The following is a 9,897-nucleotide window of genomic DNA, read 5'->3' as shown; positions in this document are numbered from 1 at the left end:
GTTAAAAGTTGGGGTGTTATGACACCTGTAGCATAGGTGCACCTGGGAACTTCCATATGCCTGAGATGAGGCCATAAACAAAAAATCAGCAGATTTATTCCTGAATTTATAGAGAAATATTGTCTTTCACTATTACATATAATGTAAAGTATAGATTTTAGTTAGACACAGTTTATCACGTTAAGTTCCCTTTTATCCTAGCTTAAGAGTTTTTATCATTAACGGATGGAGGATTTTGTCAGATGTTTTTTCTGTATCTACTGAAATGATTATATGTTTTTTTTGCCCTCTATTTTGTTAATATGGTGATTTACCTTCATTGATATTCAGATGTTAAACCAACCTTGCAGTGCTGGGATAAAGGCCACTTGGTCATGGTGTATAACTCCATTTATATGTTGCTGGACTTTATTTGATAATGTCATGTTAAGGATTTTTGCAAATATGTTCATAAGGGATATTGGTCTAGAGTTTTCATAGAATGAGTTGGGAGGTGTTCTGTTCTCCGTTTTATGAAAGAATTTTTGAGAAATAGTACTATCTCATTATAAATTATCTGTTAGAATTCACTAGTGAAATGTTCTGGGACTGAGGATTTTGGGGTAGGAAAAATTTAATTACTAATTCTATTTCTCTCTCACACACTCTCTCTCTCTCTCTCTTTTTTTTTTTTTTTTTTTTTTGGTCTTTTTAGGGCTCATCCATGGCACATGAAAGTTCCCAGGTTAGGGGATCGAAAAAGAGCTGCAGCTGCCGGCCTAGACCACAGCCACAGCAACACGGGATCTGAACATGTCTGTGACCTAGACCTCAGCTCATGGCAATGCTGGATCCCTCACCCACTGAGCGAGGCTAAGGATCGAACCCACATCCTCATGGATACTAGTCAGATTTGTTTCCACTGCACCACAACAGGAACTCCTGAAACTTTTTTATTATAAAAATTTTCACACTTCTAGGAAAGTAGAAACAATAGTACAATGAATAGCAATAAATGCCTCCCCGTAACATTTTTTAAATAGTTTGCTTTATATATTAGGTTAAGCATTTGAAATCACTCCACTGATATTTATTGAATCCTTGCTTTCCCGCTCCCTAGAGATTTTTTTTTTTTTTTAGTCTTTTCTAGGGCTGCACCCACAGCATATGGAAGTTTCCAGGCTAGGGGTCTAATCGGAGCTGCAGCTGCCAGCCTACATCTCAGCCACAGCAATACCAGATCCAAGCCATGTCTGCAACCTACACCATAGCTCATGGCAACACCAGATCCTTAACCCACTGAGCAAGGCCAGGGATTGAACCCGAAACCTCATGTTCCTAGTTGGATTCATTAACCACTGAGCCATGACAGGAACTCCCCCAGAGATGGTTGTTTTTGGTTTGGTTTTTTTGGGGGTTGGTTTTTTGTTTTTGTTTTTGTTTTTTGTCTCTTTTCAATTTCTAGGGCCACTCCCGCAGCATATGAAGGTTCCCAGGCTAGGGGTCTAATCGGAGCTGTAGCTGCCAGCCTACACCACAGCCACAGCAATGCCGGATCCAAGCCATGTCTGCAACCTACACCACAGCTCACGGCAACGCCGGATCCTTAACCCACTGAGCAAGGCAGGGATTGAACTTGCAACCTCATGGTTCCTAGTCAGATTCGTTAACCACTGAGCCACGACGGGAACTCCCAGAGATGTTTTTTAATGCGGTTCTTAGTACAGCAAACACTTTGAAGCCTTGTAGCATGAGAATTTTTTTTTTTTTTGAAGTATAGTTGATTCACAATGTTACGTTAGTTTCAGGTGTATAGCATAGTGATTCAGTTATTTTTTCAGATTATATTCCACTATGGATTATTACAAGATATTGAATATAATTCCCTGTGCTATATGATAAATCCTTGTTACTTATCTATTTTATGCATAGTAGCTTGTATCTATTAATCCTATACGCCCTAATTTTGTGAGCCACACGGGAACTCCTCCTATACCTCCTAATTTGTCCCTTCCTCCCTCCCTCTCTCTCCCCTTTGGTAACCATAAGTTTATTTTCTATGTCTATGAGTCTATTTCTGTTTTGTATATAGATTCATTTGTATTATTTTTAGGTCCCACATATAAATGATTTCATTTGTCTATGCCTAGCTTACTTCACCAAGTATAATATTCTCTAGGTTCATTCATGTTGCTACAAATGGCAATGTTTGATTCTTCTTTTAAGTTTGGATAGTATTCCATATATATGGTAATATTACACACACACACACACACACACACACACACACACACACACACACCACCTTAAGCCAATCATCTGCTGATGGGTCCTGGGGTTGTTTCCATGTCTTGGCTATTGTAAATGGTGCTACTATGAAACACTAGGAAACATATTGTTTCAAATTAGTTTTCTTTTTCCCCCAATATATATACCCAGGAGTGGGCTGCTGGATTATATGGTAGCTTTATTTTTAGTTTTTAAAGGAACCTCCATACTACTTTCCATAGTGGCTGCACCAATTTACAGAAGTGTATAAGGATTCCCTTTCCCGAGAATATTTTCTTAGTCTTTTCACATTTGAAAAACAAGTTGGTCTGTGGCCATACCTCCCTGAACGCACCCGATCTTGTCTGATCTTGGAAGCTAAGCAGGGTTGGGCCTGGTTAGTACTGGAGTTCCCACTGTGGCTCAGTGGAAATGAACTGACTAGTGTCCATGAGGATACAGGTTCAGTCCCTGGCCTCGCTCAGTGGGTCAGGGATCCAGCATTGCCATGAGCTGTGGTGTAGGTCGTAGACTCAGCTCGGATCCAGCATTGGTGTGGCTGTGGCATAGGCCAGCAACTATAGCTGGTGTTCGAACCCTAGCCTGGGAACTTCCATATGCCACACATGCGGCTCTAAAAAGCAAAATTATAAGTTCCAGGTTATTTTCTTTTACTACTTAAGAAATCTTACTCCATTGTCTTCTTGTGCCCAATGCTGTAGCTGAGAGATCTAATGGCAATCCAACACTGTTAGAACCTTCTCTTTGATATTTTAATTTTGCCATCCAGTATCTCATGTGGGTTTTACCTTCTGCCTTTTATTTTCCACTCTAAGACCCTTTCAATCAGAGGTCATTCATCTTTTTTAAATCTGAAAAATGTAGATCTGTTGTTCTTCAGATATATCCTTCTACTCATTTTCATTTTCTCCTGAATTCCTATTATATGGATGGAGGCATTCTACTTCTATCCCTTCTTTCTCTTTTTCTTTCTTTCTTTCTCCTTTTTTCTTTCCTTTCTTTCTCTTTCTCTCTCTCTCTTTCTTTCTTTTTTACTTTTATGGCTGCACCCATGGCACATGGAAGTTCCTGGGCCAGGAATTGAATCCAAGGCACAGTTGTGACCTACGCCACAGCTGCAGCAATGACAGATCCTTTAACCCACTGTTCCAGGGCCAGATATTGAACCTGCACCTCCACACCAACTTGAGCTACTGCAGTTGGATTCTTAACCCGCTGTGCCATGGCAGGAACTACCAATCCTTATTTCTTAACCTTCATTTTTTTATCTCCTCGTTCTTCAATGAGACCCTCTCGGAGTGTTTCTCAATATGATATTCTAACTAATCAATTTATTTTTATCTGTTATAGATATCATTTCTTGTGTTCTTTATTTCAACAATTATCTTTTTCATACCTAATATTTTCCTTTGATTTTTTTAAATTTTTTCTTTGTGTTTTGCACTGCTAACATCTCTTCTGTGTAGTTAAAGAGCGGATTTGAAATTCTTGGTCCGTCTGGACAAATGAATACTGCTTCTGTTCTGCTGTTTATGATTTTACGTGTTGTGATTTTGTTTTTATTTTTTTTATTTATTTTTATTTATTTATTTATTTATTTATTTATTTATTTTGTCTTTTGTCTTCTTGTTGTTGTTGTTGTTGCTATTTCTTGGGCCGCTCCCGCAGCATATGGAGGTTCCCAGGCTAGGGGTTGAATCGGAGCTGTAGCCACTGGCCTACGCCAGAGCCACAGCAACGCGGGATCCGAGCCGAATCTGCAACCTACACCACAGTTCACGGCAACGCCAGATCCTTAACCCACTGAGCAAGGGCAGGGACCGAACCCGCAACCTCATGGTTCCTAGTCGGGTTCGTTAACCACTGCACCACGACGGGAACTCCCAATACATGTTATCTTTAAAAAAGAAAAAAGTGGAGTTCCTGTTGTGGCGCAGTGGTTAACGAATCTGACTAGGAACCATGAGGTTGCGAGTTCGATCCCTGGCCTTGCTCAGTGGGTTAAGGATCTGGCGTTGCCGTGAGCTGTGGTGTAGGTTGCAGACGTGGCTTGGATCCTGCGTTGCTGTGCCTCTGGCATGGGCAGGTGGCTACAGCTCCGATTCGACCCCTAGACTGTGAACCTCCATATGCCGCGGGTGCGGCCCTACAAAAGACAAAAAAAAAAAAAAAAAAGTAAACCATGAGTTCATATTCATGTTTCCAATTCAATTTTAAGATTATAATAAGATTTATAACTAAACTTAAACAATTCTTTTTTTTTTTTTTTTTTTTTTTTTTTTTTTTTTTTTTTTTTTTTGTCTTTTTGCCATTTCTTGGGCCGCTCCTGCGGCATATGGAGGTTCCCGGGCTAGAGGTCGAATCGGAGCTGTAGCTGCCAGCCTACGCCAGAGCCACAGCAACGCAGGATCCGAGCCGCGTCTGTGACCTACACCACAACTCACGGCAAACGCCGGAACCTTGACCCACTGAGCAAGGGCAGGGATCGAACCCGCAACCTCATGGTTCCTAGTCGGATTCGTTAACCACTGCGCCACGACGGGAACTCCAACAATTCTTAATCTCTAGCTGCTTTTACAACTCTTTCTTTGTCTAATATTCTTCATTTTCCTTCTAAGCACCTGGGGTGGGTTCTTTTTTTTTTTCTTTAAAAATTTTTTTTATTATAATGGATTTACAATGTTCTATCAATTTCTGCTATATAGCAAAGTGACCCAGTCATACATACATATATATATATATATATATATATATATATCACATACATATATATATATATATATATATATCACATACATATACTATTTTTCTCATGTTATCTTCCATCATGTTCCATCACAAGTGATTGGATGTAATTCTCTGTACTATATAGCAGGATCTCATTACTTATCCATTCTAAATATAATTGTTTGCATCTACTAACCACAAACTCCCAGTCCATTTTTTGGCAACCACAAGTCTGTTCTCCATGTCTGTGAGTCTATTTCTGTTCTGTAGATAGTTCATCTGTGCCATATTTTATTTTATTATTATTTTTTTTTTTTGTCTTTTTTGCTATTTCTTGGGCCACTCCCGAAGCATATGGAGGTTCCCAGGCTAGGGGTCCAATCGGAGCTGTAGCCATTGGCCTACGCCATAGCCACAGCAACACGGGATCCGAGCTGCGTCTGCAACCTACGCCAGAGCTCACGGCAACGCTGGATCGTCAACCCACTGAGCAAGGGCAGGGACCGAACCCGCAACCTCATGGTTCCTAGTCGGATTCGTTAAGCACTGCGCCACGACGGGAACTCCTGTTTTTATTTTTGTTGAATTTTACTCTTTGAGGATCTCAGCCTCTTGGCTTGTAAGCCCATATTCCCTAGGGGTATTGGCTACTTTGCCCTACACTGCCTTTGGGGAAGGACAGAAAGCCAGTGTCTGCAGCCTGTTAAGTTCAAGGAGAGGACAGGGACTCAGATCTCCAGTGGAGTACCCCAGGCATCACACAACTGCAGGTTTCCATTTGGCCCCCAAAATTCCTTGGGTTCTTGGTTTCACTTTCCACCCTGTGCTAGAAGGAAGGTACCTTCACTGATTGGAAGGGCCAGCGTAGGGGCTCAAAGGCAAAGGATAGAGGAGTGAGGCATTGCTCAAAAACAGTTGTTCCCCCAGTTTTTCAACTCTTGACCCCAGCAAGGCTTTTATGAGGCCCTGAGTTCATCCCCATAGACACCTTGACCAGTGGTCTGAGCCATTGCCTCTGCAGCAAAAACCAAGCAACCACCATCCAATGCAAAGGTGTGGGAGAGGCAAGAGCAGAGTCAGTCAGCTGTATTTTATCCTCATGGTTATAGTTACCCTCGCCTCTGACTGCAACGACCCCCCACCACACATACACACACAACCACAAACACAAACAATCCTATTCGAAATAACCATTCAGCTCCCAGCGGTTTCTTCTTTGTTGTTATTTCCTGGATTTTATATTGCTCTCTATAATTCCTCCTGTGTTTAGCTTGGGGAGGGAGCCCGCAGCCCAAGTGAATTTCCATCTTGGCAGGCACTGGGGCAACTGGGAGATGCCTATTAGTCAATTCAAAGGAGAGGTAGACTACACAGTTGGATAGATTAGTATGGGAAGAAACTGGGGCTAAAGATAAATATTTAAGAGTCATCAGGGCATAGGTGGTTTTTCAAACCATGATTCTGGATGAGATGCCCTGGGGTAGGAATATAGATACAGGAAGCATCTTTTGAAAACAATCTACTCCTTATTAGGAATAAAAATTTAGCTCTGGTTTGTACATTAATTCCCTATCAATTTGGCCAGTGTGAATCAGTCCTGGCGGAAAGGTCATGTTGGGGACCCCATAAAATCCAAGTGTCTGGTTCAGCAAGTCTAAGGATTAGAACCTGGCCTGTCGTGTCTCCACAGCCACGTGCCACCTCCTGTCCCCACTACCAGACTCCCTCTGCTCATATTTCCTGTATTGTTTTAACTTCCTGGGATAATGTAAGGAGTAGAAAAAAATGGTGCTTACAGAAAATTTTGGAAAGTCAACAGGATCTGAAAAACTGTAAAATACCTAATCTTTCTAACCGTGATGGTCCCTTTTCTTCTGAGTAGGCAGAGAGGTGTTCGTTCACATGCTCACAGGATGCTCAGGACTTTAGGACAAGGCTGAAGATCCACGAGTCAGGGGACAGCAGATCCTGAGGCAGATGGAAGAGCGTGACTGGGCTGTTGTAATTTCTTAGGGGTACCCAGGAGCTCAGGCAGGCTCCCACTCAACTAGGAAGTTAACCGAGAAGGCTGAGTGAAGGCACAGGCAGAGAAGGTGTAAAGACCAGTGAGTAGGGAGGCCGGATGCCACAGCCTGGAAACGCTGAGACCCAGGTAGGCAAGGGAGGGCACTCCAACTTTTAAGATCAGCCAGCACTCAAAACCCCTCAGTGTTCTGTGATTTCCTCAAAAGACCTTATTCTCCACCCCATTCCATCAAGCCAGAGTTGAAACTTTGTCATGGCCAACACCAAACCACTGTTGAAATCCTAGCCTCTCGATGGCCCACTTTCTGACATCGATCTCCTCCCCCTCCAACTCTTATACCCTCTCAACGCATGCTCAATCCCTTGACAGCAGTCAACCAGTATTTACTGAGCATCTACTATGTGCCAGGTATAGTATTAGGTGCTTTCCTTCCTCATGCCCTTCCTATTCGACTGGACTTCAAGGAGCATCATTTTCAACCTGGCCTCTCAAACTTCCCTGCCATCTGCCCTAGACCAGGTCCGCACCCCAGCTTCAACAATCCTTCTCTGAAAGGATGCTTTGATCAGGCACCAACACCATCAGTTCCCAATCCCAGCCATCCCACATTGGCACGTACACTAAGAGAAACGTGCCAGTAATGTCCTCGAATGACATTCACAGCTTCCAGAACATATCATCCTGACTCAGCTACCCTTCCCAACCTCTTTCCGGTCCTTCAGACTTCCAGTTTCTGGGTTTTGGTTTTCCTGCTCTAGGACCACAACTTGCCCCTCATACCGGCTTTGCCTGCTGTCTTTGCTCTCAAACTCCATCCTATAGGAACCTTTACTTACTCGGCTCCTGTCTGGTGGTTTCCCTGCCCATCTCCCTTTTTTCACAGGTGAGCTTCCTCCCTCCCTGCCCCCTCTCCACCCCTGCAGTCTGGCAGCCACCTCATTAGCAGCTCTTCCTGAGGTCACCAAGAGCCTCCACGTTGCCAAATTCAGAGGATACTTTGAGGTCCTTCCTTGGTCTCGTTGAGGCAATCGACTCTGCAGACAACTTCCTTTTTAGAAGGGAATTTACACAAGTAATATGTAAGCACATTCTATTATACCAAAGGAAAAAAGAAATAAAACTTTACTGATACAGATAAAAATTCAACCTTAGCCTCTACCCCATACTTCTTCTTGCCCCAGAGGTAATTTTTTTTTTTATTGTTATTTCCCCAACACAAGTTTTTTTTTTTTTTCCACTGTACAGCATGGTGACCCAGTTACACATACATGTATACACTTTTCTCCTGTTATCATGCTCCATCATAAGTAATTAGACATAGTTCTCAGTTCTATAGGATCTCATTGCTAATCCATTCCAAAAGCAATAGTTTGCATCCATTAACCCCAAGCTCCCAATCCATCCCACTCCCTGCAGACAACCACAAGTCTATTCTCCAAGTCCATGATTTTCATTTCTATGGAAAGTTTAATTTATGCTGTATATTAGATACCAGATATAAGAAATATATCCCATCGTGGCTCAGTGCTTAACAAATCCGATTAGGAACCATGAGGTTGCCGGTTCGATCCCTGACCTTGCTCAGTGGGTTAAGGATCCAGCGTTGCCGTGAGCTGTGGTGTAGGTCGAAGATGCAGCTCGGATCCCACATTGCTGTGGCTGTGGCATAGGGCAGCAGCTACGGCTCAGATTAGACCCCTTGTCTGGAAACCTCCATATACCACAGGTGTGGCCCTAAAAAAGGACAAAAGACAAAAAAAAAAAAAAAAAAAAAAAAAAGGAACGCTTCATGAGTTTGCATGTCATCTTTGCACAGAGGCCATGCTAATCTTCTCTGTATCTTTCCAATTTTAGTATATGTGCTACCAAAGCGAGCACTAATTCTTTTTTTTAATTAAAGAATAGTTGATTTATAATATGGTGCCAAAGTGACCCAGTCATACACATATATACATTTCCTTTCTCATATTATCTTCCATCACTGTCTGTTCCAAGAGACTAGATATAGTTCCCTGTGTTACACAGTAGAACCTCATTGCTTATCCATTCTAAATGTAATAGTTTGCATCTACTAATCCCATACTCCCAGTCCCTCCCTCTCTTGCCCCCCTCCTGCTTGGCAACCACAAGTCTGTTCTGTATGTCTGTGAATCTATTTCTCTTTTGTAGATAGGTTCATTTGTGCCATATTTTAGATTCTGCATTTAAGTGATATCATATGGTATTTGTCTTTCTCTTTCTGACTTAAGTATGATAATCTCTAGTTGTATGCAGTTTGCTACAAATGGCAATATTTTGTTTTTTTATGGCTGAGTAGTATTCCATTGTATATATGTACCACATCTTCTTAATCCATTCATCTGCTGATGGACATTTAGGTTGTTTCCATGTCTTAGCTGTTGTGAACAGTGCTGCCATGAACATGGGGGTGCATGTATCTTTTTGAATTACAGTTTTGTCCAGAGGTAATTCTTATTAACAAGAATTAATAAGGCCTTTTTCCATTTATTTACCTCCATATATATTGACTTGGACTTTTTCTAATAGATACATTGGATCATGCCTTGTAGATTTCTGGTTGGCTTTTTCATGTAACAACATGTGCTAGAGATTTTCCAGTCATTACATATAGATCCATCTTTTCTTTTTATTGAGGTATAGTCGATTTATAATATTATATTAGTTTCAGGTGTACAGTGATTCAAAATTTTTTAGATTATACTCCATTTAAAGTTATTATAAAGTATTGTTCTGTACAGGGTATATATATATATATATATAATATATATATATATATATGAGTAGCTTATTTATTTTATACATAGTAGTTTGTACCTATTAATCCTATATCCCTATCTTGCCCCTTCCCCCTTCCC

General features: G+C 41.5%; 1 non-coding gene across 1 annotated transcript; it reads right to left on the bottom strand.

The window, feature by feature from the left end:
• Positions 1-8,792: 8,792 nt before the first annotated feature.
• LOC146404727 (U6 spliceosomal RNA) lies at positions 8,793-8,899 on the bottom strand. The gene has a single exon (XR_014842638.1). It is a non-coding gene; the product is annotated as a U6 spliceosomal RNA (small nuclear RNA).
• Positions 8,900-9,897: the final 998 nt, after the last annotated feature.

This window comes from Sus scrofa, chromosome 3 (assembly GCF_054392235.1).
Source record: "Sus scrofa isolate SSC_HxYL_T2T_F1_AM1 chromosome 3, Sscrofa_HxYL_maternal_Yorkshire_Landrace_v2.0, whole genome shotgun sequence".
NCBI classification, from domain to species: Eukaryota; Metazoa; Chordata; class Mammalia; order Artiodactyla; family Suidae; genus Sus; species Sus scrofa.
Note: the sequence above shows the minus strand (reverse complement) of the source record. Positions and strands in the feature narration are given on the sequence as shown.